The sequence below is a fragment of the Cydia splendana genome, chromosome 4 (assembly GCF_910591565.1).
Source record: "Cydia splendana chromosome 4, ilCydSple1.2, whole genome shotgun sequence".
NCBI classification, from domain to species: Eukaryota; Metazoa; Arthropoda; class Insecta; order Lepidoptera; family Tortricidae; genus Cydia; species Cydia splendana.
Genome location: NC_085963.1, coordinates 23,023,592 through 23,049,889, shown reverse-complemented (window position 1 = coordinate 23,049,889; position 26,298 = coordinate 23,023,592). Strand labels below are relative to the sequence as shown.

The following is a 26,298-nucleotide window of genomic DNA, read 5'->3' as shown; positions in this document are numbered from 1 at the left end:
TTCAGATATAGTGAATAGAATCAGGCGTTACTTTGCGGAAATCCATACTAATTAAAACCAAAATATTACTTTGCTAATCCGCGAAAAGATAACGTGCTAGTCAATCAGTGCTAACCCGTTATACTTACTTGCGTATTTTTACATGCAATTAATATTCCCACCCTCCCACCGCAAAAATAAATACGCAAATATATATAACAAACCACCACCAAAAGAATAAACCTCGACACGTGTTTCGCCTCTCTACGAGGCATCCTCAGGAGTTGTTGACGGTCTGACGCCCGGCAACGGAATGACCTGTCTAGAATGGTCGGCCATATTTATACCTTGACCACTCCCCCTACCGTGCAAGTGTGAGTGAGATGGAAAAATTCGTAATAACGGCGATGACGCAACATTCAATTGTTCGTTAAGAATCATGCCCCTATTGTTGTACCTAATTATTTCCAGTTGTTCCAGAACACCCAAACGCAATCCCTTTTCGCAAACATGTAAAATATCAAAAGAATTATTCTCAGATAAAGTGTGACCTGTATCTAATAAGTGCTTTGCAAAATTGGACTTCTCTGGATGGTTATGTCTATATGACGCAACATGCTCTTTATACCTAGTAGTGAAACTACGGCCCGTTTGCCCCACATACACTTTATTGCAATCGTCACAGGTAAGCTTATAAACTCCAGACTTTTTCCCATTCTCGATCTTATCTTTGCCATTGCAAAGCTTTGAGTGCAAAGTATTATTTGTCTTAAAGGCCACAGGAATGTCGTTAGACTTCAAAATTTTGTAAATTGCATCAGACAACTTGCCAACATAAGTTATGCTCGCTTTATATTTTTTAATCGGTTCAGAGGATCGTGCCGCATACAACATAGTGTTGACCATACTATTCCGCTTTTTCCTGATGATACCATCCACAACAGACTTATCGTAACCATTCGAAACTGCTAAGTGATAAATATTATTTAATTCAATCTGATAGTGTTCATCAGAAAGAGGCACAGTCAACATTCTATGCACATAACAATGAAAAGCAGCCAACTTATGCTGCCACGGATGCGTGGAAGAAGCCGGGATAACTGTATCGGTATGTGTAGGCTTACGGTAAATTTTGAACTGATGCCTGTTGTTTACTTTAGTGATTGTTAAATCTAGAAAATTCAATGAGTTGTCTTGCTCTAGTTCCTTTTTAAACTTAATTTTTGGATGCTTACAATTAATTTCAGCAATAAATGCATCCAGCAGGCCCATACTACCCGTCCAACAAATAATCAAATCATCCACGTATCTAAAATAGTATAATATATTATTGTTGCCCACAATATGCTGGTTCTCAAAATGGTCCATAAAAATATCAGCCATTAAAGGACTTAGTGGTGAACCCATAGCCAAACCATCACTTTGCAAATAATACTGTCCCCCAAATCTGAAATAATTTTGTTTCATACAAATCGCTGTTAGATCTATCAATTCATCTACTTCCCCTGGATGTAAACGTTGCCTTTCAAAAAGATCCTTAATAATCTCCAAAGTCTCTCCATATGGCACATTTGTAAACAAACTGTCTACATCCAATGAAAGAAGAACAGCATTATCTGGTACCGGACCAACCACCGTCAACAACTCCTGAGGATGCCTCGTAGAGAGGCGAAACACGTGTCGAGGTTTATTCTTTTGGTGGTGGTTTGTTATATATATTTGCGTATTTATTTTTGCGGTGGGAGGGTGGGAATATTAATTGCATGTAAAAATACGCAAGTAAGTATAACGGGTTAGCACTGATTGACTAGCACGTTATCTTTTCGCGGATTAGCAAAGTAATATTTTGGTTTTAATTCAGATATCTTTCTGATGTTAGTGTACCTACGTTCAAATTGGCCTGTTCGTTTTAAAGTAGTACCTACGAGCCCCGATGCAAATTATTTCGTCTAGTTCCACGCAACAATTTTGTTTATTTTAATAAATTTTACACATGAACATAAAATGACCCAGTAATGGGAACCATAATAGCAATGTTTAATGTAGTTTATTTTGATCGTATAATAAAATTGCATGAGACTTTTATTGCTGAAAAAAAGGACTTTTCTCAAACATGCAATGAAATGTCGTCACTCCGGGCGTTATATCAGGCTTCGAAGTATCACGTTTAGGGCGGAGCAACTCCAGAGAACTGTAAAGGAATTTCATACAAAATTTAAGGCCTAGGCCGGGAAGTAATTTTTTTTTAAATTTCCATTTCACAGATATGTGTGTCACACCATCGTGGCATTCAGCCATTAAAGTGATAACACACTATCGCACCACTTTAAAAAAAAACTATAGGCAGTTTATGCTTTATGGTTTATGGTACGATTTTTTTTTTAATCTTTGTAGGGCTGTATCTCCTACACCGTGCGTCGCAGCGCAAAAATAATAAAATGTTCGTTCCTCTGTAAGAAACCCTTAATTAATATTTAAAAAAAACACGCAAAAATGAAAAAAAGAGAACAAGAAAAAACTTTATAATGCTGTATCTCCTAAACCGTACGTCGTAGCGCAAAAATAATCAAATTTTCGTTCCCCTTTAGGAAACCCCTTAATAACATTTAAAAAAACACAAGAAAAGAAAAAAAAAAGGAAAAAATAATAATATAGGGTTGTATCTCCTAAACCATGCGTCGTAGCGCAAAAATAATAAAATGTTCGTTCCTCTGTAAGAAACCCCTAATGAATATTAAAAAAAAAAACAAAAAAAACTAAAAATACTTTATAATGCTCTTAAACCGTGCGTCGTAGCGCAAAAATAATAAAATGTTCGTTCCCCTTATGAACCCCACGCACTGAATAACCTATCACATTAGGACATGAAACAATCATCATCATCAATTTTTATTATTATTTCATTGCATGTTTAAGAAAAGCACTATACATACCTCGGCGTGAAAAGGGGTTGTCGGCCTCATAAGTATCCGGCCTCACTACGTTCGGCCGTCTATATGCATTCGGCCGGCAACCCCTTACTTCCCAGCCTCTGTAGTAATATACTATTTCATAAACGTTGTCCAAATCATATTGTCCTCTCCTACAGCACTGCTACATGCATGGGCTCGAAACAAAATTGTCAGTACATTGGCAGAGCCCTATTGCTTTCCCTAGTAACAGCCCTTTTCACATATGTTGTAATCCTACCCGTCAATAAAAAAAAAATAATCATTATTTTTTTTCTTTCAGTACAAACGGTATTTCTTGTATTTGGATTTAGTTATTACAGAGTATTACCATATAAAATTAAATTACATTAGTATAAGCATTAAATATTATTAATTTTAAACAATAACATTATTTTTGAACAAACGCGAGAACCTCAAAAAATGGTCTCACTAGACGAAAACATGTGCATCGGGGCTCGTAGTAGGACGGGCATAAAACCGGCCGTTGACGGATTACGCAGGTATGTAGTAGTAATAGTAGTAATCACTTTATTGAACACAAAACAGGTTTACAAAAAAAAAATACAGTAATAGAAGTACAAAGGCGAACTTATCCCTATAAGGGATCTCTTGCAGCTAACCTTCGAGTAGATGGGTGGAAAACTCTAATCAGATAGACAAATTTACGGGATGTACATTGTACAATAATATTTGAAAAAACTGACCAAGATACCAGGTAAATTTTATGCGACCTACCCTAAGACCTCACTTCGCTCCGTCGATAACTATCTGTTGAATATCAAGTAGGCGTTTATTTCAAATTAAAAAACCGGGCAAGTGCGAGTCGGACTCGCGCACGAAGGGTTCCGTACCATAATGCAAAAAAAAAAAAAAGCAAAAAAAACGGTCACCCATCCAAGTACTGACCACTCCCGACGTTGCTTAACTTTAGTCAAAAATCACTTTTGTTGTATGGGAGCCCCATTTAAATCTTTATTTTATTCTGTTTTTAGTATTTGTTGTTATAGCGGCAACAGAAATACATCATCTGTGAAAATTTCAACTGTCTAGCTATCACGGTTCGTGAGATACAGCCTGGTGACAGACGGACGGACGGACGGACGGACGGACGGACGGACAGCGAAGTCTTAGTAATAGGGTCCCGTTTTACCCTTTGGGTACGGAACCCTAAAAATGGACAAAAGGGAACAGAGATTAATCTAATTAAACAAATGTAATTCCATAAATCACTTCTCCCACGCAAGTTCCCACGGGAAAGGTAAATCCTTTACGTTCTTACAATGCTCTCATTCATACCTAAAATTAAGTTACTATTATTTATGGACCTTGGAAATATTGTCTATGGAAATAAACCCCCCCACGCTGGACGCCCACGACATTTGAATAACAGCCAAAATTTCGCCTAAAGAGAAAAGGGGACAGCCGCTTCTCCATACAAACGTAGTCCCTTTTTCCTCTCTGGATATTGACATTATTGAAAATATTGTTACATAATTGGATGTATATTAACCCTTTACCTACGGGCTATTAAATCGCTCCGTCACCGCCCAATACGGGCATGTATTGGCGAGAGTCAGCGGTTAGGCATAATTTCACTTACTTGTAACTTTTGAAGTATTACAGCTACACACTTGAAACTTCACACACACAATAAGTATAATGTGTTTAATCAATAAATAATCACTTGGAGTAATAATATTCACTATTTTTTCTGCTATCAAGCAATATACCAGTCACTAAGAAATTGAAGATTTTTAAGTTACTACTCGCGGATTTCACAAGTTTACGTTTAAGAACATTAGTTTATAATATACTTAACACAAATAAACACTTAAATAATGATAATTATGAAAATAATGCATAAATATCAATCACAAAAAACGTTGCACTAAAACAATTTGCCACTTATGGAAAATAGTGATGTGCCTCTATCGACGCATTTGTCGATATATCGATAACCTAGTAAATGTAAAACTGAAATTTAACAAGTTATGATTATGGTAAAATTATTATTAGGTACAATAGTATCTAATAATGATTTCATAACATGTTAAATTCCAATATTTTAACCAAAAACGGTAAAAAAACACTAAAAATAACACTCCAAACACTCCCACGCCGTACTCTCATATCGACAACAAGTCGATGAAATTTGAAAACAACACTATTGTCCGCCATATTGAATTCAATTATTAGCACCTCTGCAGTACGGGTGTCAACTCCAGTTGCCAGCAAAAAAGCGGTAATTTTAAAATTATGTTTATGTCAGAGCCATCTACCGAAATATTCGGATATTTTTTACTTTGTATCTATACTAATCACAGTGCATAATGTGACCGCTATTACCAAGCCACAAGGTCTTGTTTTGTTTTAAAAAAATGTTGAACACGACCATTACTTCGATCAACTATAGTTGACACCCGTACTGCAGCGGTGTTGCCTTACTGGCAACTCTGGTTGACACCCGTAGGTAAAGGGTTAACCATAGCTCCTACGTTTCACTTTTTTCGATTTTTTGATTATGGCAAAAATTAGGAGCAAACAACAGATTTCATACAAATTTTTAGATGCTCCTAACTCTTATAATAATTAAAAATTCGAAAAAAATCAAACGTAGGGGCATAGTTGTGGTTGATATACAACAAATGGTGTCAAAATATTTTCAATAATGTTCATATCCAGAGAGGAAAATGAGGACTACGTTTGTATGAAAAGGCGATTTCTCGCGGGTCTTCAACTTTCGTCTTAAGTTATATGCTTTGTATAAGTATATGCGAGCAACTGTCGAGACGACCAATTTATATCCGTCTCTCTCTTGAATAGTTGTGACGAACAACACATTTTAGTGATGCTTGCGATTGGCTTGGTCTCCTGGTCCTAGTTTCCTAAGGACGGGCCTTAGGCCGTGGTTTTTCTGGCCCGTCACACGCGACCGGCGGCGTCTGGACGTGCGTCGCACGCTGTGCCACACGCCGTCGGTCGCGGGTGCGTGGGTTTTCTGGCCCGCGGCCACCCGTCGTCGGGGAAGGAGCTCAGTCGCATTGTGCCCGCTTTGAGAATTGGTGTGCTGTGCTTTAAATGAAATGAATAGAAAAATACTAACATTTTTATTGTTAGAAGAAGAAGAAGACGATGAAATATTAATATTATCAAAAAATAAAAGAGAGCCAACCGATATATTTAAAAATCGGGAAAATGAAGGTGCATTTTTTAACCTGGTTCTCAAACACTTGATGTGCAATGAAGAAAAATTTACATCTTATTTTCGACTAACTCGAGAACAGTTTGCAAAAGTATTGAATCTGATTGAAAGTGATATTACTACGATTTTCTGTGCTTTAAATTGTTATTTTTATAATCTTTGTCAGACGCGTCGAACAATATAGGATTACAACGTATTAGATTTATTAATAATTCATCGTTGTCTTTATTGAAATGAGACATTTTCAATATCAAGACGCCACCCGCCGTCCGTCGCTATTCTACAAAAATGATAGCGACCGACGCGTGCAGCGTGTGACCTTCGCCCGTCGACCTACCCGCCGCCGGCGGCGTTTCAGAGAAACCACCCTCAAACATTCCCGAACAAAACATCCGAACGTCGTCGGCGGCGGACACGCGTCGGTCGCCGGCCGCCGGCGACGGGTGGTCAGAAAACCCAGGGCCTAACGGGCAATAAGAATGGGGCCATAGACGGGGGAAGAAAAATTTTTCCTTGCATCAATTCCTACAGTTCTGAAAGCTTTTTCTAATCAATATTTAGGGTTTACAGATGCCCACGGTACGATTATCCGGAGCGCCCTAATTGAGCCCTTCAGGAAATTAATGACCCTAGGGTCAAAGTCTAGAACGCTATACCGACAAAGTCGTACAGTCGGGAGGATGTATAAATTACATTTCGTTAGTTAGTTCATGATTAAGAACAAAGAAATCCCGAGAATTTCCTGTGAGCTGTGTAAAATAAGCTCAATCTATAGTTTTTTTTATAACAATCGATATAAATGTAACTTAGAAAATCCTACACAACTCGAAAATTCGATGATTTGGTCAAAATATAAATCTTTACTTATATGGAAACTATCACCAACGGGATACAATGAGATCTATTTATTATGGCGTATTTTTTGTTTTATGTTGCGTAAAAAACTAGTTTACTTAAACGTACACTCCAGATCAAAATATTTCTACAATCGTCCGTTTATTTAACACATTTTACCAAAAAAATATTGGAAATAAAACAAGTGCTTTGTGAGAAATTAAAATAAATAACAAATAAATTAGAGACTGCTATTTTAAAAATGCCGCCACTTTTGCGCAGACATGCGTAGAACAGATAACGTACCTGTTAGATAGAGCATATGAAGCGATTCAGGTTTTATACATATTATAATATATTGGTACTCCTTAAACTATATCGCCTGACTACGCAGTTGCATAATTCGGTTATTGTATTTAAGTAATGAAAAAATCAATAATAATCTAAATCATAGGGCAAACATAGGTTGATGTAGAACACAACAGTGTAGTGCGGTTAGCAGGTAATGGTAACATTCCATTTCTGACTGCAGCTGCACTACTAGTACTGAACGCGTCGCTGTTATTGTCAATTTCCATAGTAAAATGAACAGTAATGCAGCTGTCGTTGGAAATGGACTGTCACCTTAATACATAATATACATATTTAATTTCGACAATTCACTTCGAGGTTTTTGTAAGGTTGTGCTAAATGCGTCTCTTTCTTCCTCAACATGGCATGTCACATGAAAGAGTATATGTTATGCAAGTAAACAATGCGAGGTCTATATGTGGTAGTCTATATAACCCGGGCTTTGTGCGTGACGCGGCAGCGGCACACGTTCCGACGCGTTACGATGCTGTGAGTGTGTGAATAAAAGGGAGGGGTATATTTTCGTTGTTTGGATACCGTTCGTATGATCATGACATTCTTGACCGGCCGATTAATATGCGTTTATTTTAATGTACCGGGTGTTTCCTGTAACACGACACGAGCAAATAATTAAACCATATATTGTACTCTTCAAACGATATACCTTTAGACTAATTACTTTTAAAAATTATGAAAACTTTAGATTTTCTCTTTTTTCATACAAATTAAATAATATATTCAGTATACGCTGTCATCACTATCAGAGTGTTTGACATTGCTTGTCATGCCTTAAAAATAACAAAATTTGCAATATATTGCATCTGAGAATAAACTGATGTGTAATAAAAACCAAAAAATAAGTTATTTTTAAGTTCCTGAACAAATGTCAATCAGTTTGAGAAGTAAAGCCTACAATTTAATGTCAATATTGCTCCTGGTATACGAAACACCCGGTATATTACAAACATTTGCGATATATAGGCTCATGGATTTTTCTGTAAATACTCGTAAATGTCGTTTACGAAAATTTTGAGGGTGCAGTGCAGGAGGGACATTAAATGTCCACATTGTGGACATTTAAAAGTTGATTCACCCACCCGCAAAAATTCGAAAATGAGTACCATGACGACTTTTACGAAAATTGCATAGCCGCCATCTTGGTTCCAAAAAGAACATTGTTTTTAAGTCTGCATCCTCAAAAAATTTGGAAACAAGTATCATCACGACTTGTATGAAAAAGTACAAGACCGCCATCTTAGATTCCCTAACGGACATTATTTTTGAAATCTGCATCCCCAACAATTTCGGAAATGAGATAAATGACTTTTATGAATAAGAGCATACGGCAGCGGCAGGTATAAAATTTGCAATAGGTAGATTGCGTGGCAGTGGATTGCGATTTCCAATATGGCAGATATTGGATTCCAAAATAGTCATCAATTTTGAAATCTGCACCCTCAAAATTTTCGTAAACGACATTTACGAGTATTTACAGAAAAATCCATGAGCCTATATATCGCAAATGTTTGTAATATACCGGGTGTTTCGTATACCAGGAGCAATATTGACATTAAATTGTAGGCTTTACTTCTCAAACTGATTGACATTTGTCCAGGAACTTAAAAATAACTTATTTTTTTTAAATTAGATAACACTGGTATAAGGGGACCTGTACTTAACTGGTGTAAAAATTATCTCAGCGACAGAAATTATAAAGTTAAAATAGGTAATTCTATGAGCGAAGAAGTTGACGTGACAATCGGCACAGCACAAGGATCAGTACTCGGTCCGTTACATTATCTAGCGTACGTGAATGATGCGGGTAGCGTAATCAAACACTGTTCCATCTACCAATATGCAGATGACACGTGTTTGGTCATATCGGACAAAAATTTAAATGTGGCCCTTAAGAAACTGCAAGCTGACTTCACCGCCATAAGCAAGTGGTCCCATGATGCAGGACTTGTGCTGAACGCCCAAAAAACCCAGCTAATACATATCTGTTCAAGTCGTAGATTAGCACCAATGAATATTAACCTGATAGCTCACAACCATAATTGTCTTCATACCCTGAACGAAAGCTCTCCTAGATGCTCGTGTCCAACAATACAGCAGACTAATCAAGCCTCATATCTTGGGGTTATTATAGATGAACGCTTTAATTGGGGTCCACACATTGATGCCTTATGCGATAAATTGCGAGCAATCCTTTCCAAGTTTTCAGTCATTAGATATAAAGTACCATACAAAATACTAATAAACATGTACAATGCACTAGCTGAATCAATCATAGCATATGGGCTTACAAGCTATGGCAGAACATTCAAAAGCTACTTAGATAAAATATACAACCTACAACTAAGATTACTAAAACTAATAGTTCCCAGAAAAATAAAAGATCAATTTAGAGACGACTATAGCAAACTGTTTAAATTTTGTAAAGTTATGCCCATTCAATGTAAAATAAAATTCTTAATTTTAATGGAAAACATTCATAACAAACGAATAATGAAACCTATTCAATCAAAAATACATATAAGAAAGATTTCTCAAAAGAAAGTTACAACTATCAACAGTAACAATAAATACGGAGAAAGAACAATAGCATATATAGCACCAAGGCTATATAACGAACTACCCATAAATTTAAAAAACACTATAAACGAGAAAAATAAAAAGAATTTACTAAATAAGTACTATCTTGATGGCGTCTCAACATAAACCTATCTACATAAAGCATTCAATATATATATATATGTGACGTCCCACGGTCAAAGGTACCTTATGGCGGGTATGGAGTTATCCATACCCCAGTAATCTACAATAAATAAGCTATCGATAACACAAAAGATCAACCTTCTAGGTTGCGTAGTTACAGAGATATGATTTTTTGAAAATAATGTTGTGAAATGAGCAACTTTACGATAGAGAAGTTTTAAGTTTAGCCGCCTAAAAAACTATGTTCCTGAAGTAAGTTACATAGTTGACTACAAATAATAATGCCTTATATATCTGAGATTAAAAAAATATTGCGACTTGTTCTGTAATGCAAATAGAAACTTTTGATATCGACTGATTTATGTGTATACTAACCAATCTCTTGAAAATAAAGTTTTATTTCATTTTCACGATTGATTGCAATGAGCTCTCAAGATTTAAATTTTATCTATTAGAAAACGACACTGACAGACAGTTTAAGCAAAAAACAATACCGATTTAGAGGTGAAAATGTATTTTCTGATTTTTTCATATAAAATCACAAAATTGAATATTTTTACTTTTAATGTGACACACAATCAATTTTTCTGAGCACATATGAAAGAAATTCTGTCATTCAAATGAAATAAATCCTAAAACCCCAACTAAATACTATATTTAACCCCTTATGCCACTTTAAACTTACATAACAATAACAGTATTTGCTCCATACATTTACGAAAAGGTACCTTATGGAAATAAATCTAATAATACATCACTACAAAATATCAATCATATTATAGTTTATCTTTTATGAATAGAAAATATTAATTTACATTAAACTGCCCCCAATTTAATTAGTTCTTCGTCATAATAATCTTAAAAAAGACCAATAATTTGTATGTAATGAAAAGGTACCTTGTGGTCAAGTTACATGATGAGGCATGATGATGATGGAACAGTTAGGATAAACTAATAATATTTTGGGGTTAAGATGGTATAAATCGTCTATTTCTTATCAATAATATATTTCGGTTGCTATTGAAGATAAGCGGCATTGAGGTTCAATGACCTCAGATATTCCTTAAGGTAATGCGTCGGGTATTGGCATTTTTCAGCAAACCAATGGCTGATTTACTGCATGCGACCAAACCAAATGAAGATTATTCTAGTTAAAAAAGACTTGACGAGAGTAACTTTGGTATAATAGCAGTCTACTTGGATTTGTGATGTCGGTCTATGTACGGTTATAATATTTGCGAGGCGCCCCAACCAGAACTGAAATTATCAAATTAGTTTTGCAGAATGCTAATACAGTTCTCTACCAAACTTCTTTTCCCGTATTGACTAGTTTTTTTGGGAATTTTCAATCTTTTTTCCATAAGGTACCTTTTCTACTAAACTCTGAGACGACATTACTAGGCTTATAACTAACTTATAACAAAAATAAAAACAGGTAAACAAACGTTAGGCATTAAGGTTTCAGATCACACAATAAAAAATAATTGACCATTTTTTCACCTCTTTACAAAACATTTAATATCTCCGAAACTAGAAACCCTCATAAGGTACCTTTTCCCGTGGAACGTCACATATATATAATATAATGTATATATATAATATATATATATATATATATATGTGTGTATATATATATATATATATGTGTGTGTGTATATATATACGTATTTATATATTACTCAATCTGGTCTCCATATCAATATTAAATAAACAATGTTAAAACGTAATAATAATAAAAAATCTTAATATTAACTACATAATTAATATATTTATCAATAACTGTAATATTCTTACCAGAGGTTTTTAATTGAATAAATTAGATCATCCTGTAACCGCTGCACGCCCCACTCGGTGCATACTCAAACTCGTTCGATCTATTGTAATTAACGCCTTACTCAATTAATGGCATACGCCTTAAGGAAAACCGGAGCCGCTTAAGACTTTCTTGACACGTAAACCGCACAGCGATAAGGAATGAACGGCCGGTTGCGTACTCGAGTGGGCTATTTAGTTTTACCCGCTAATTTATTTATTGTAGAACTTAAGTAATTTTATATAACTTTTGATTATCCTATGTATCACAACAATGTTTAATGTAAAATGTACCTACCCACGAATGTTGTGTCGGTACAAACCCGATAGGGTTTCACGGCACTTTTCTGTTTGATTCAATGTAAGATTTTACTATAGAATAAATAAATAAAAAAAAAATTTTGGTTTTTATTACACATCAGTTTATTCTCAGATGCAATATATTGCAAATTTTGTTATTTTTACGGCATGACAAGCAATGTCAAACACTCTGATAGTGATGACAGCGTATACTGAATATATTATTTAATTTGTATGAAAAAAATCCATAATTTCATCATGTGGACTCCACATGATGAAATTATGGATTTTTTTTTGTTATTGTCCATATTTATGGGTGAATCAACTTTTAAATGTCCACATGATGAAATTATGTATTTTTTTTTCTTATTGTCCATATTTATCGATCTCTTGTTTATGATTATGTATAAAGCAGAGCTGTTTCTTTAAGACTTTAATGATATTGTCGAAAAAATTCACCAGCTTAAATCTGCTCTGTCCCCTGGACCACCCAAAAGTATTTTTAGTCAAATTAGACATCAATTATTGGTTATCAATTATTTTACTTACATTAATTAAACAATGCAGTATAATTTTTTATCTTTATAAAAATAGCCCTCTGGACAACTCTTATTTTACATAATCGGAACTTTTTATCTATACGCGAAATAGTTACAGAAATCTAAGAAAGTTGCTCCTGCTACTTTGTTTTATATTGTGTTATTGTTTCTACATAAAATATGAACTGCGCTCGAATTTGAAACGAAAAAAATAAAGATATGTGTTTTTCAATTTAGGGGCAACTAAGTTGTCCCATAGACATATCTGGTTGTCCAATGGAAATATTAATAATAAACCTTAAAGAGGGTACTAAATGACACAAATTTAATAAAATATCAGAAAGCACTAACAATATAGGTACGTTAGTGCTTTCTCATACTTTATTGAATTTGTTTCAGACCCTATAAAAAATCTTATCACATCGTTTTTGTCCAAGGGACAACCAAAATGTCCTATGGAGCAGGGATGTTGTGGATGCAGATTTTTTGACATCCGCGTATGCGGATGCGGATGCGGATGTCAAGATTTGGTACTTAAAAAACGTCAAATATTACATTTTTAGCATTTTTTATTTAAAAAAAACGAAACGTTTAGTATTTGAGCAAGAATAGGCGCGTTTTATTTAATAAACAGTAACTTGGCCGACTTTTCGGGATCTAGACGATTTTGTTATATATAATGACGAAATTACCTAGCACTTACGCCGCCGGCGCCGCCGCTAATACGTTCATGTTACCGACTTGGCCGACATCCGCATCATGCGGATGCTCCGCATCGATTTTATGCGGATGCGGATGCAGATGCGGATGTTGAAAATAATGCGGATGTTCCGCGGATGCGGATGCGAATATTCGCAACATCCCTGCTATGGAGTACCACTTCCGTTGTCCAAGTGACTAGTTGTCTGAGGGACTTATCTGTGACTTTGAGGCGTATAATAAATACTAAAGATTTTTTGTGTTTATTTCACTCTTACGGTAAAATATATGTAAAATAGTATCTGGTACAATACAATTTATTGTAATATGTTAAGTATTTATGTATTTGTGCCAGTGATTCAATGGACTTATAATAAAGCCACCATCACTCTCCAACAGTACTCGACCGACTGACGCCGCGAGTTTCGTGTTATCAAAATGGGTAGGCCTATCTGCTTATCAGAAATTTGAACTTGTCGTCAAGTATCTTGCTACGTTATCTATATTTAGATTTTATAACTAATTTATGGTTGTCCAGTGGCCTGCATGGCGAAGATAATTCAAGGGACAAAATATAAACGCAAGAAATTCATAAACCGTTACATGCAAACAACAAATCGGTATGTTTTATTGATGATACTTATCCATAAAAAGCGGCTAAGTGCGAGTCGGACTCGCCCATGAAGGGTTCCGTAGCAGCAAATAACATAATAAAATTGCGTGTTACGATTTATGTTGTATTAAAAAAAAACTACTCACTAGATCTCGTTCAAACCAATTTTCGGTGGAAGTTTGCATGGCAATGTACATCATATTTTTATCATTCCCTTATTTTATACGTTACAGGGGGGGGGGGGGACACATTTTACCACTTTGGAAGTGTCTCTCGCGCAAACTATTCAGTTTAGAAAAAAAAATATATTAGAAACCTTAGGGTAGTTTGAAAACATAGAAATGGGTACTAAAATTAATAGTTTGGCAACAAAAACGGAGCCTTAAAATATATCAATATGAGTTGTGTTTTAATGCCGTTACAGCTTTTGATTATTTTTAGGCAGGTACCAAGTATTTATTTGGCAACTGAATTATTATATTGTAGACCATTTATGAAGCATATTTTAAAAAGAAAACGTTTCTATTAATTCAAAAATGAAGTTCTTTTAAAATATTTTGTTGGTCATTACACGGTCAACCTAACACGCTCCTCCTCGCTTTGCTCGTCGTCGCACCTATCTGTTGACTCTAGTAGAACACAGTGGTAACTATTAAAATTAGTAATTTAATATTTAAAGATCTAATGGTATAATGGCCATTAGGCGTGTCATGATTAGGAATATCCGACTATTAAGTATACTGACCATTACGTTTTGGAAAATTAATTCGAGGTGTTTTGTGTAAAGAGTTCATTAAATTTAGCAGCTTTCGTGTTAAAATACTACCTAGCTGAAACGATATGGTCAGTTATGACTATAGTTGATTACTTAGGTGTGAACAACTAGATGACAATTAAATTATATGATCGCTTTAAAATATTAGTTGCCAATTTATTATTTTAGTCGCCAACCTATCTATCACTTTAAGTTCCCTATAATTTTTTTGGGTGGCTTGATTTTGCTGCCAGTTATTTTAATAATATGATGCTTATATTTGAGGCTAATATATATTTTTTGGCGCTAAAATATCAATGCACAGCCAAATTATATTATTATATGCCCAATGAAAGTTCCTGTTTAATATTTTAGTTGCCCGGTTAATAATAAGCCCAAAAAAAATTCTTGAGTTTCAGTTTTAAGTATGGGGACCCCCAAAAATTATTGTTTTTTTTCTATTTTTGTGTGAAAATCTTAATGCGGTTCACAGAATACATCTACGTACTAGTACGTACCAAGGTTCAACAGTATAGTTCTTATAGTTTCGGAAAAAACTGGCTGTGACAGGGGATGGACCGACAGACAGACATGACGAATCTATAAGGGTTCCGTTTTTTGCCATTTGGCTACGGAACCCTAAAAATTATTATGTGTATTAATATCAATTCCGCGACAGTATTTTTTCATGATACAAAGTTTTATGGTGCGCTGTTGCAAGGGAACAATCTGTCCTACTATGGAAAACCAACTTTTGGTCTTTTGGACAACTAATAAAAAACGGGTATATTGTAAAACAACGCGAAATGTTTTGTAATAAAATGTTAGATAATATTAATAGGAACATAACGGAATACTAAAAAAACTCATACTCTTATATAGACTCAAACAATCGTTTTTGCGACTAGAACTTTTGTCTGATCATGATGATTTTTTTACGAAAAATTGCGAATCTTGGATTCCAAAACGGACATTGTTTTTAAAAGCTGCATCCCCTAAATATGTATTTGTAAAGAGTATCAACTCGACTTAAATGAAAAAGTGCATGACCGCCATCTTGGATTCCAAAACGGACATTATTTTTGAAAGTTGCACCCCCAAAAAATTCGGAAATGAGTACCATGACGACTTTTACAAAAAAGTGCGTGGCCGCCATCTTGGATCCAAAACGAACATTTTTTTAGGGTTCCGTACTCAAAGGGTAAAAACGGGACCATATTACTAAGACTCAACTGTCCGTCTGTCCATCACGGAGTGCGTCACGGACGGTAACACACACTGTCACACTCGCGGTACTTTATTTGATTAAAATAGTAATAGTGATATTTACTTGCATCCGCAGCCACCGGTGTGTGAATCTGTGTTGTCCTTAGCTGTGTGAGTGTGCGCGATCCGCGCGCGCTTGTGATAGTGCGATAAAATAGATAGCGACTGTTTACTGTGTAACAATAAGTGACTTTTTGCGTGTGGTGGGTAGGTACTGATTAGGAAAATACAACAGTAATTAACTTTGAAACTTTATCTCTTTTTTTTTTTTTAATAAATACAATTTGGTACTACGACGGCATACATTTAGAAACTTTTAATAACACCACCGCAATCCAAACATTACATTTTATATAAATTATATAAACACTGCGTTAAGCGCCATCTAGTGGCTCCCGTAGGAACCTCTCAGTTCTAATCCATAGCGAGCAAAATGGTTGTCTGCGCTGCGGCTTGTGGTAAACCCCTTGGTGCGACAGGTGTCGCTAAGTGCGGCTGCGGCCAATCTTACCATAAAGCTTGTGTAGGCATGGGACAAAATGCGCGTGTCGCGAGTACATGGGCGTGCCCGGCGTGCAAAGCCACGACCCCTCGGCGTGACAACTCCGACAATACGCCGGTGAAGCCGAGTGGGGCCGGCGAGGAGGATGCGTCGTTGGATCAGCAGCCCGACGTCGCTGAGCAGCTGCGCTTGCTTCGTGCGGACTTCGGCTCTGTGCGCGACGAAGTTGCGGGCCTGCGCCAAGAGGTGGCGCGCTTTAATGATCTCCTTGGTGGTCTCACTGGCCGTCTGGATGTCCTGGAGGAGAAGGTTAGGCGCCTGGAGGAGCGGCCCGTGGAGCCCGTCGACGGTGAGCCAGAAGACAGATCGCCGTCAGGAGCAACGGTGGAGCTGCAGCAGACAGTGGCGCGCCTTCAGCTGGAGCTGAATGACCGCGACCAGGACGCGTTGCTCTCGGACCTCGAAATTGGCCACGTTCCGGAGACGAAGGGCGAGAACGTTGTCCACACGATCACCGTCCTCGCGGCCAAGTTAGGTGTCCCCTTGGAGCAGCGTGACATCGTGTTCGCCGAGCGAGTCGGTGCGGTGGACCGGGGCGGGGAAGGGGCCGACAGTGAGGCCGGCGGCCGGCCGCGTCGCGTCGTCGTTAGGCTGGCGCGGCGACAGTTGCGGGACGAACTGCTGCAGGCCGCCCGGGTACGGCGAAACTTCACCTTTTCAGTTGACAACCTGCCGGGCCCCCCGCGTCGGGTCTTTGTCAACGAGCGACTCACACGCACGAACCGCCTGTTGTTTCACAAACTTCGTGAGTTGTGTAGGCAACACCAGTGGAGGTTCTCGTGGACAAGGCGAGGAAGAATCTATGCCCGAGAAGGAGAAGGAAAGTCGGCTTTTCCTATTCGCTCAGAAGCTGACTTAGCGCGTGTTTTTGGAGCCAGCTCCGTTTGAGGTCCGGGCGGCCGTGTGTAGTTTAGCTTTTATTAGTTTAATGTTTTCTTGTTTCGTATCTCCACTGTGGCACACCAATGCATGTTTAGTCATCTCAGATAATTATTGTTGGTATATGAATATGATACATAAGTCGTTTATAATTTGCAGCATATGTTATCGATGTCAGTCTGGTACTGTTATTATTAGGTCTGTCAGCGTGGTGTCAACTGTCGGGTGGTCTGGTACATACATCTGTTGTTATAGTAAATAAAACACTTAGAATTGGTTTGTACAATGCGGGTTCTCTTGGCACAAATCATGACAATTTCATAGCGGCTGCTACTCGACAAGATGTTGATGTGCTGGCGATTAACGAATCATGGTTAAGGGCGGGCGAAGAAGGGCGGGCACCGACACTTCCTGGATACAGCTTCCGGCATATTCCTAGGCCGCAGGGCGACCGGTCCCGTGGTGGGGGCGTAGGATTTTATATTAAGCGTCATCTCAGGGCTCGGACCTGGCCTCATCCAGTTGACCCGCTGCATAAGCTGGTGGAGCAGATGTGGATCACTTTTGCTCTCAACGGAAGGAAGCTAGCAATTGGTACGGCATACCGTCCACCTTGGATGGATCTCCAACTGTTTTTAGATGCTGTAAGTGATTCAATTAGTTCAATGCGTAGCTACGACAACTTAGTTTTACTAGGTGATTTTAATATAAATTTATTGAATGGCACCGACACAAAAACTACTCAATTTAATAATTTTATAACTTGCTTTGGTTTAACACAATTAGTGTCGCAGCCAACACATTTCACTGACACCAGCCAGACGCTGATCGATGTTGTCTGTACGGACATGCAGGCCAATACTACAGCAATTGATCATGTGGGCTCCCTGTATGGTCATTGCCTTGTTGTCTGTAATTTCAATGTTAAGCGTGAGAAACACAAGCCTTACCGCGTTACCTATAGGCCTCTTAAAAACATCTGCGAAAAAGATCTAGATGTGGACTTGCAGAGCGTGAGGTGGGACTTGATAACAAACCTTGGAAATGTCAATGACATGGTAACAGCCTTTAATCAACAAGTTCTTAATCTATTTGATTTGCATGCTCCTCTTAAGACATCCTTGATTAAAGCTCAATCATACCCCTGGATTACGGACACCGTCAAATTGATGATGAGGTTGCGTGACAGTGCTGCGGCAGATTTTCACAAAAGCCAGAGCGAAGTCAAAAAGATATACTACAAAGACCTTAAGTCTATTGTAAATAAAGCTCTGTATTTTGAAAAGGTAGCATATTTCAAACATAGTATTAATAATAAAATTAATGAACCCAAAACTTTATGGAAAAATTTAAAAAATACAGTGTTGCCTAAAAAGAATAATGAATTACCTAATATATTTAATAATCCTGATACCTTGAACAAACACTTCCTAGATCTACCTGGAACTTCAAGTGTCACTATATCACAGCTGACCTATTTTGAATTTCATAAGTTCAATGACTCTGTTTTCCATTTAGATACTGTTAGTTCTTATCAAATAATTAAAGTAATTAAATGTTTAAAATCGAATGCTGAGGGTATTGACGGGATAAATCTAAACATGCTTACTATGACTTTTTCATCACACTTGCTCGGAAAAGATGTATTTACACGTAGGGCTTGCGGGCGGGAAATTGAATTTTTCGCCCTAGGGCGGAAAAAATCTTTTCCGAGCAAGTGTGATGAAAAACACTTATTTACACGTAGGGCTTGCGGGCGGGAAATTGAAATTTTCGCCCTAGGGCGGAAAAGTGTTTTATACAGAAGTTTGTTTTTATTAATTCTCCTTTTTTTCCTTACAAGTGTGATGAAAAACATTGTGTGTGCCACGGGCGGTAAAGAAATTCCGAACTCGTGAACATTTTAAGCCCTCGCTTCGCGTCGGGCTTAAAATTGACACTCGTTCGTAATTTCTTATTTCCCGCCCTTAATACACAATGTACTATTCCACACACAATTGATTTCATTACGAGCCTAATAAATACCTCCATTCTTACATCCACCTTTCCAGATATCTGGAAGTTAGCAGTTGTGACTCCCTTGCCTAAAGTATCGAACCCATCTGTGCTTTCAGACCTTAGGCCTATAAGTATACTACCTTGTCTGTCCAAAATAATGGAAAAAGTAGTATGCTTACAGCTAACCGCCTACTTAGAAAACAATAATATCCTACCAGATGTCCAATCAGGTTTTCGGAAGGGACGTAGCACTGTGACCGCATTACTCGATGTCTCTGATAACATTTTGGATGCTCAAGACAAAGGAATGTGCACTATTTTAGTCCTCCTCGATTTCTCAAGAGCATTTGATTGTCTGAATATAAATCTGCTTCTTTCCAAATTGAGTTTTTACGGATTTGATCACAAAACTGTAAAGTGGTTTGAAAGCTATTTACATAATCGATCACAAATTGTGAAAGTATGTTGCAGTGACGGATCTTCATTTTTATCCGAAAAAGCTGATATAACAAGAGGAGTTCCACAGGGATCGGTGATCGGCCCACTCCTGTTCATATTATACTCTGCAGATATAGGGTCCCACATCACGCATTGCAAATACCATATATATGCAGACGACATACAAGTGTATATATCATGTAAGCCAGCTGACATTGACAGTGCTATAGAAAAATTAAACCAAGATCTCACCTCAATAGCATCATGGGCCACAGAAAACTGCCTGTTGCTTAATCCAAATAAAACTAAATACCTAGTATTTGGCAGCAGGCAACAACTGGCTGGTGTCAGTATATCAACGGATGTTACGCTAATGAATACACCGGTTGAGAGGGTGTATGAAGCGCGTAATTTAGGTCTCATAATGGATTGTGGACTACGTTATGAGAAGCATGTCTCCGAGGCCATTAGGAGTTGTTTTTACAAGCTTAAAGTTTTATATAAAATTCGGCCATATTTAAGCGAAAACCTCCGCTGTCAACTAGTTGAATCACTTGTCCTATCAAAATTAAACTATGTGGATGTAGTGTTTGGGCCTAGACTTCTTGCAAAGACAAAGAGACTCATTCAACGTGTTCAAAATGCCTGTGCTCGCTTCTGTTTCAATATTCCGTTGAGAGCTCACGTGACACCATTTCTGAACAGCCATAAGATCCTCAAGATGCAACACCGTCGTAAACTTCATTTGGCTTGTCTGCTCTTTGGTGTGCTTAAATATGGTACTCCGCCTTATCTCTTCAATAAGCTTTCTTGTATTAAGCTCCGCGAGCGCCGTAACTGTGGAATTCAATTGTTAATGCCACGCCATGCCACAGCAGCGTTTCGGGGAAGTTTTCGCTATGCCGCGTCGAAAGTCTGGAACAATATACCTCCGCCTTTGAGAAACCTGCAAAGTATTCATAGCTTTAAGTCAAAGATTAAACTGTATTTACTTAATCACCAACGTAGCCAAGAAGCCTACAGACTTGATACCAGCTGCCTGTAGTTTGTAATTTTACTTATGCTTACCTCAAGTGTTTTGTTCCTTTGGCCTGACAAGGGTTCATCATTCCTTTACGCCATACTTAGTAGAGTGCTGTTATGTTAGTATTTCGTACATTTTCGTAAATTCGTCATCCTACAATGCTGTTTTGCTAATAAGCTAATCTTACAAGATTTTTTAACGTAGATTTCATGAACGCTCGATATTGGTTTGGTCTGACATTGTGACATTGCTTTTTAGTTAGTGTAGCCACCGTTGGCGCTAATAGTATATACAGCTGTAATGCTCAGCCAAGATATGGTCGGACCGGATCGATACAGCGATTTAGAGCACGATGCTTGTTTTTGTATTAATTAATCTTAATTGTAAATAGTCGTTATGTTGTATCTTCTTGCTGTGTAACTTTTTTTTCTTATTTAACTAACTGTTTACTGTATGTTATTTCTGTCTTTTTTCTTCTTGTCTGTTACCTTCCGTGATTCTTCTCACTTGATGGTCTCATCGGAAGATCAGCGCTGGAAGCCACCAGCAACATGCTGAGATGGGGCCATTTCGTGGCACTTTAATCTTATTTTGTGTTTTCTTTTATACTATGTACTGTTCCGATTGTTTGTGCTTACGAATAAATCTATTCTATTCTATTCTATTCTATTCATCTGTCCGTCTGTCTGTCACCAGGCTGTATCTCATGAACCGTAATAGCTAGACAGTTGAAATTTTCACTAATTATGTATTTCTGTTACCGCTATAACATCAAATACTAAAAAGTACGGAATGAATATCATAACGACTTTTACGAAAAATTGCAAGACCACCATCTTGGATTCCAAAACGGACATTATTTTTGAAATCTGCATCTCCGACAATTTCGGAAACATGTTTTGAAATCCGCACCCGATATTTTTTTTAAATAGTTCTCGTTTTAAAAATCTGCACCCAAGAACATCCAGACAACGACTATCATGACAGCCATTTTGTTAAAGGTCTTGGATTCTAAGTCAATATTTACAAAAAGGTTTATCTAGCTTGCATTACGGTCGAAACCAGATCGTCAAAGATGGTCGTTCTTACAGCGTGATAAAGCGGTGTCCGTCACTTTGTGTGTGAAAAGTGACAGATATTTTATCACTTGAATAAAGATGGATAAAGCCATCCATAATGCACCGGCAGTATCGAGTAGGTAAAGGTTAAATGCAATACTAATTCTACTAAATAAACGGAGCCCATATTTTTCTCCATCCTGTATATAACTAGCGTTTGCTAACTCCTAAGATACCTACATCCTGAGTCGACGCGTTGCTCTGCGGTCGCATGTTTTAAGTTATCGCCATTGCCTCCCCTCCCCTCCCGCCCCGCGCCGATCATTTAAATAATTTAAGGATAACCATTTTTACAATTGTGTCGAACGCTCAGTGTATTAATAGGAGATACTTTGACGCTGTGATAACATTCAGTACAGGCTTTATGGTGCATTAAAAAAAAATACTGTAGAATTAGTGCGCGTGGGCTAAAATTCGTTATAATTGTTTAAAAAATAGTAAAAACAAAATCCACTGGATTTTCTTTTTTTTATATTGAGTAGAATAATTGGCGTAACAATATAGTGGAAAATCACCAAGTGTTTAATTAATGTTGTATAGTAATTATTTATTTTAATCATTTTTATTGCTCGTGACGTATGCACCACTAAAAAAGTGGGGGATATTTTACTTACAGAGTAAAATATTTAGTTTTGCTCTTTGAATAAAAAATCACTACTGTACAATTTAATGTTTACATCTTTTTAAAAACTAAATTTTAAAAATTTTTTTGTCGAAAAATCTCAATATATTTTTTTGAGATAACTTTACACATACATTCACACAATAGTGTTCTATAATATTCCAAACACAAATATACTGTAGGACATAATGTGATGTTCTCGAACAATTCAAAGTTTGTTCCCCCGTCTACCAGTACAACAGCGCGATTTGCTCGAATTCGTGTGCGCGACACGATTTCGAGCCAATCGCGCGGTCCAAGGCCACAACGCGATTGGTTGATAAATTCGCATCACGCGCGCGATTGGTCGCAACTACTTGCGTACTGCACGATTGGCTCGAATTCGTGAGTGACACCGCTGAAGCACCATTCTTAGTGGCCGTAAGGCACGTCCTTAGATATGTCAATGCCAAAAACGCAGTTTTGCTGTTGCACAATTCTTTCTCTGTGAAACAATGTTTACTTTTTAATTGCCGTCGTAAAGTGGGTTAATCAGGCTCGCCGTCAACTTCTTTGTTAAATTCTTTATACCAACGAAATTTCTCTTGTCAGTTATGTTTTTTTAATTATATTTACTTTTTTATTATATTTTAATGCGATTTCAGCGCTGGTTTAAGAAAAAAAGGAGGGTAAACCATTTTAAGTGGGTTTGGATGTTGTAGTTAAGTTTAAGTAGACGTTAATTGTTTGAGGAGCTCGTGAAAAATGCACTAGAAGAGTACCTAAATAATTGACAGACGAAAATCTTATGTAGGTAACTTAATGGTTCTATAAAGTTCCCGCGATTTCGGGGTTTGTCCCAACACTTATATACTCTCTGCCCGTAGTAAAAGCTGCTCTGTATAATCTCAAAACCTCCCTGGCAACGGGTATGCACTTATTTTTTGGCCACTGTGTAAAATAATAATATGGTCGTGAGTCGTGACGTGAATGACAGCTAACTGATATGATTCCCATATCATTCTAATATCGGTTTGACGTCAGTGCACCTTCGAATTGGCCTGTAAGTTTAATAGGCATTAAATTCCATGAATTTGGAGATTCGAAAGTGTCTAAAATGTAAATAATTAAAAATAATCACGGCTCTTAGCATCCATGTTTTGTTGAACGGAATTTAAGGCGCTTTTAGACGGTGTCAGTGAAAAGACTAATTGATGTTTTTTCGTTTGTTTATTTTTACGGAAACGGAAAGTCTTTTCGTTCCAAATTAATGTATTTGCTTTAGTTAGAGTTAGACCAAAAAAGTCTGCAGCGATTTTGATAGCACACGCAGTGCAAGTGTTTGTTCAAACGTCAAACTTCTATGAAATTATGACTTATAATAATCAAAATCGTTGCAGACTTTTCTTGGTCTATCTCTACTCTGGGACTCCGTGCACATTAAAGGAGTTAGCAGTTAGGCAGTTAGCAACCTGAAGACACTACTAAGTTTTGTGGAGGAGCTGGGGTGGCTAGAGTAGTGCTACCTCGTTTTCACGCAAAATAGGCACAATGGTTGTCGATTTGCGGAAAATGCCCAACAAAACTAACTAAGTTAGCTGCTATTACCATATTGACTTTTGCCCCAAAGGAAATATTTTATTTAGATACTTTTTAGGATAATTTCATCAGGTTTTCGGCCTGACCATTTAACTGAGAGTACTGAGACGGTTAATAAAATCATTTTTAAAAACTATTTTGGGGTTTCCATACATATATATCTTCGTTGATATTTTGTTGGGTCGTCAGTTTTGTCGTGACCACAGCTGTAGTACGACTACCATCAGTTTGGCACTGACATAAACGGTAGCGTGAACGTAACTTACTTTCTATGCATCTCGCTCGTACTGACATTTTAGTTAGAGCGAGTGTTTCTATTGTTTCCCATAAAGTTGTAAGTAATAAAGTTGTATTGATTGTCCGCATTTTCGTTAGTCATAATTTGGTTTTTCACAGAAACGCGTAACTTTTCAGGATTGCCATAAAACAAACCTAACCTAACCTGACCTTACGAAAATCCTGAAAAGTTAACGGTTTCAGAATTAAATGATAATCTTACAATCATTACATTATGACTTTCAATCATTATGTCAAACAAAGGGATCCGATAGAGGGTAAATTATGTAGACGTTAGTACGAGTATACTTAGTATACGTCAGTTTTGACACTGTCAGTGACATGGTACGGGTACTAATGCTAACCCAGTTGAAACATCGGATAAGTTAAACATAATGAAGTTATTTCGCGTTAGATTCGTTCACACTTTGAAAGTCACACCTACATTAAATATAACATCGTAAACCTTATTGGAATACATTAAGGTCTATATTACACTGCAATGGCTGACTATGACTATGACAACCGTACGCGTTTTGGCGGTTAAAGGGATAAAATTGTATTGTTTTGGTTACAATGAATGTTTATTTCGCATTGTATTGTATTAGTGACCCATGTTGACCCACGCGGGTGCGATTAATCTAATTAACGAGGTTTTTTCCGTTTGTTTGTGTCCACGGAAATGGGAGACAAGCTCGTCGTCCGGTGTCGGGCCGGTTTATTAATCAAATCCTTACGTAACCGGTTTTGTTTAGGTTTTGCTTTGGTTGCGGGATGCGGGTTGCTCATGGAATGGAATACCTACTAGAGTCAGTCCATGAAAAGTCTGCAGCGGATTTGATAGCCCACGCAGTGCACGTATTATTTTAAACGTCAAACTTCTGTGAAATTATGATGTATAAATGACAGTCGGTAATATTTAGCCTATGAAGCAGGGTTTGAATCCTGGTATTAGCATTTATTTGGTGTTTATCACAAATTTAATATTTGTTCCTGAGGTATGGATGTTTTCTATGTACTTACCTATGTCTGTGTGTATTTTTCGGAGTATCAAAGAGGCTGGTGGATGTGACTGGGGACCGTAGGGCTGGCAGCTTCCTCGCATTAGTGTTGCAAATTGCAATTCAGCGGAGTAATGCTGCCAGCGTCTACGTCTCCGTCTAGTTTAGAACCATGACCGGCGCACAACTTTAACGGCCTCCTAGCCTCGTCGGTAGTGACCCTGCCTACGAAGCAGGAGGTCATTTATTTGTGTGTTTATCACAAATATTTGTTCCTGAGTTATGGATGTTTTCTCTGTGTGATATGTGTGTGTATTATATATATCGCCGTCTAGTACCCACAACACGAGCCTTACTGAGTGTGGCTGTGGGACTAGGTTGATTTGTGTGAAATTGTCCTATAATCATCATCATCATTCATCATTTCAGCCTATATACGTCCCACTGCTGGGCACAGGCCTCCTCTCATGCGCGAGAGGGCTTGGGCTATAGTCCCCACGCTAGCCCAATGCGGATTGGGGACTTCACATACACCTTTGAATTTCTTCGCAGATGTATGCAGGTTTCCTCACCATGTTTTCCTTCACCGAAAAGCTAGTGGTAAATATTAAATGATATTTCGTACATAAGTTCCGAAAGACTCATTGGTACGAGCCAGGATTTGAACCCGCGACCTCCGGATTGAAAGTCGGACGTCATATCCACTCGGCCACCACCGCTCCTCATATCCACTCGGCCACCACCGCTCCGTCCTATAATATTTATTAATTATTAGCAATGCTTC

At 37.5% G+C, this 26,298-nt stretch overlaps 1 protein-coding gene and 1 long non-coding RNA gene across 4 annotated transcripts in view; one reads left to right on the top strand and one right to left on the bottom strand.

The window, feature by feature from the left end:
* LOC134790236 (uncharacterized) overlaps positions 1 to 3,282 on the bottom strand; it is a 140,652-nt gene extending 137,370 nt beyond the window's left edge. Inside the window, exons 1-2 of the long non-coding RNA XR_010144169.1 lie at positions 3,025 to 3,282; positions 1,901 to 2,080 (exon numbers count right to left, since the gene is read on the bottom strand). This is a non-coding gene — a long non-coding RNA (uncharacterized LOC134790236). The remainder of the gene's footprint in view (positions 1 to 1,900; positions 2,081 to 3,024) is intronic.
* LOC134790200 (zwei Ig domain protein zig-8-like) overlaps positions 1 to 26,298 on the top strand; it is a 673,220-nt gene that overhangs the window by 128,462 nt on the left and 518,460 nt on the right. The gene's annotated exons all lie outside the window — the stretch shown is intronic.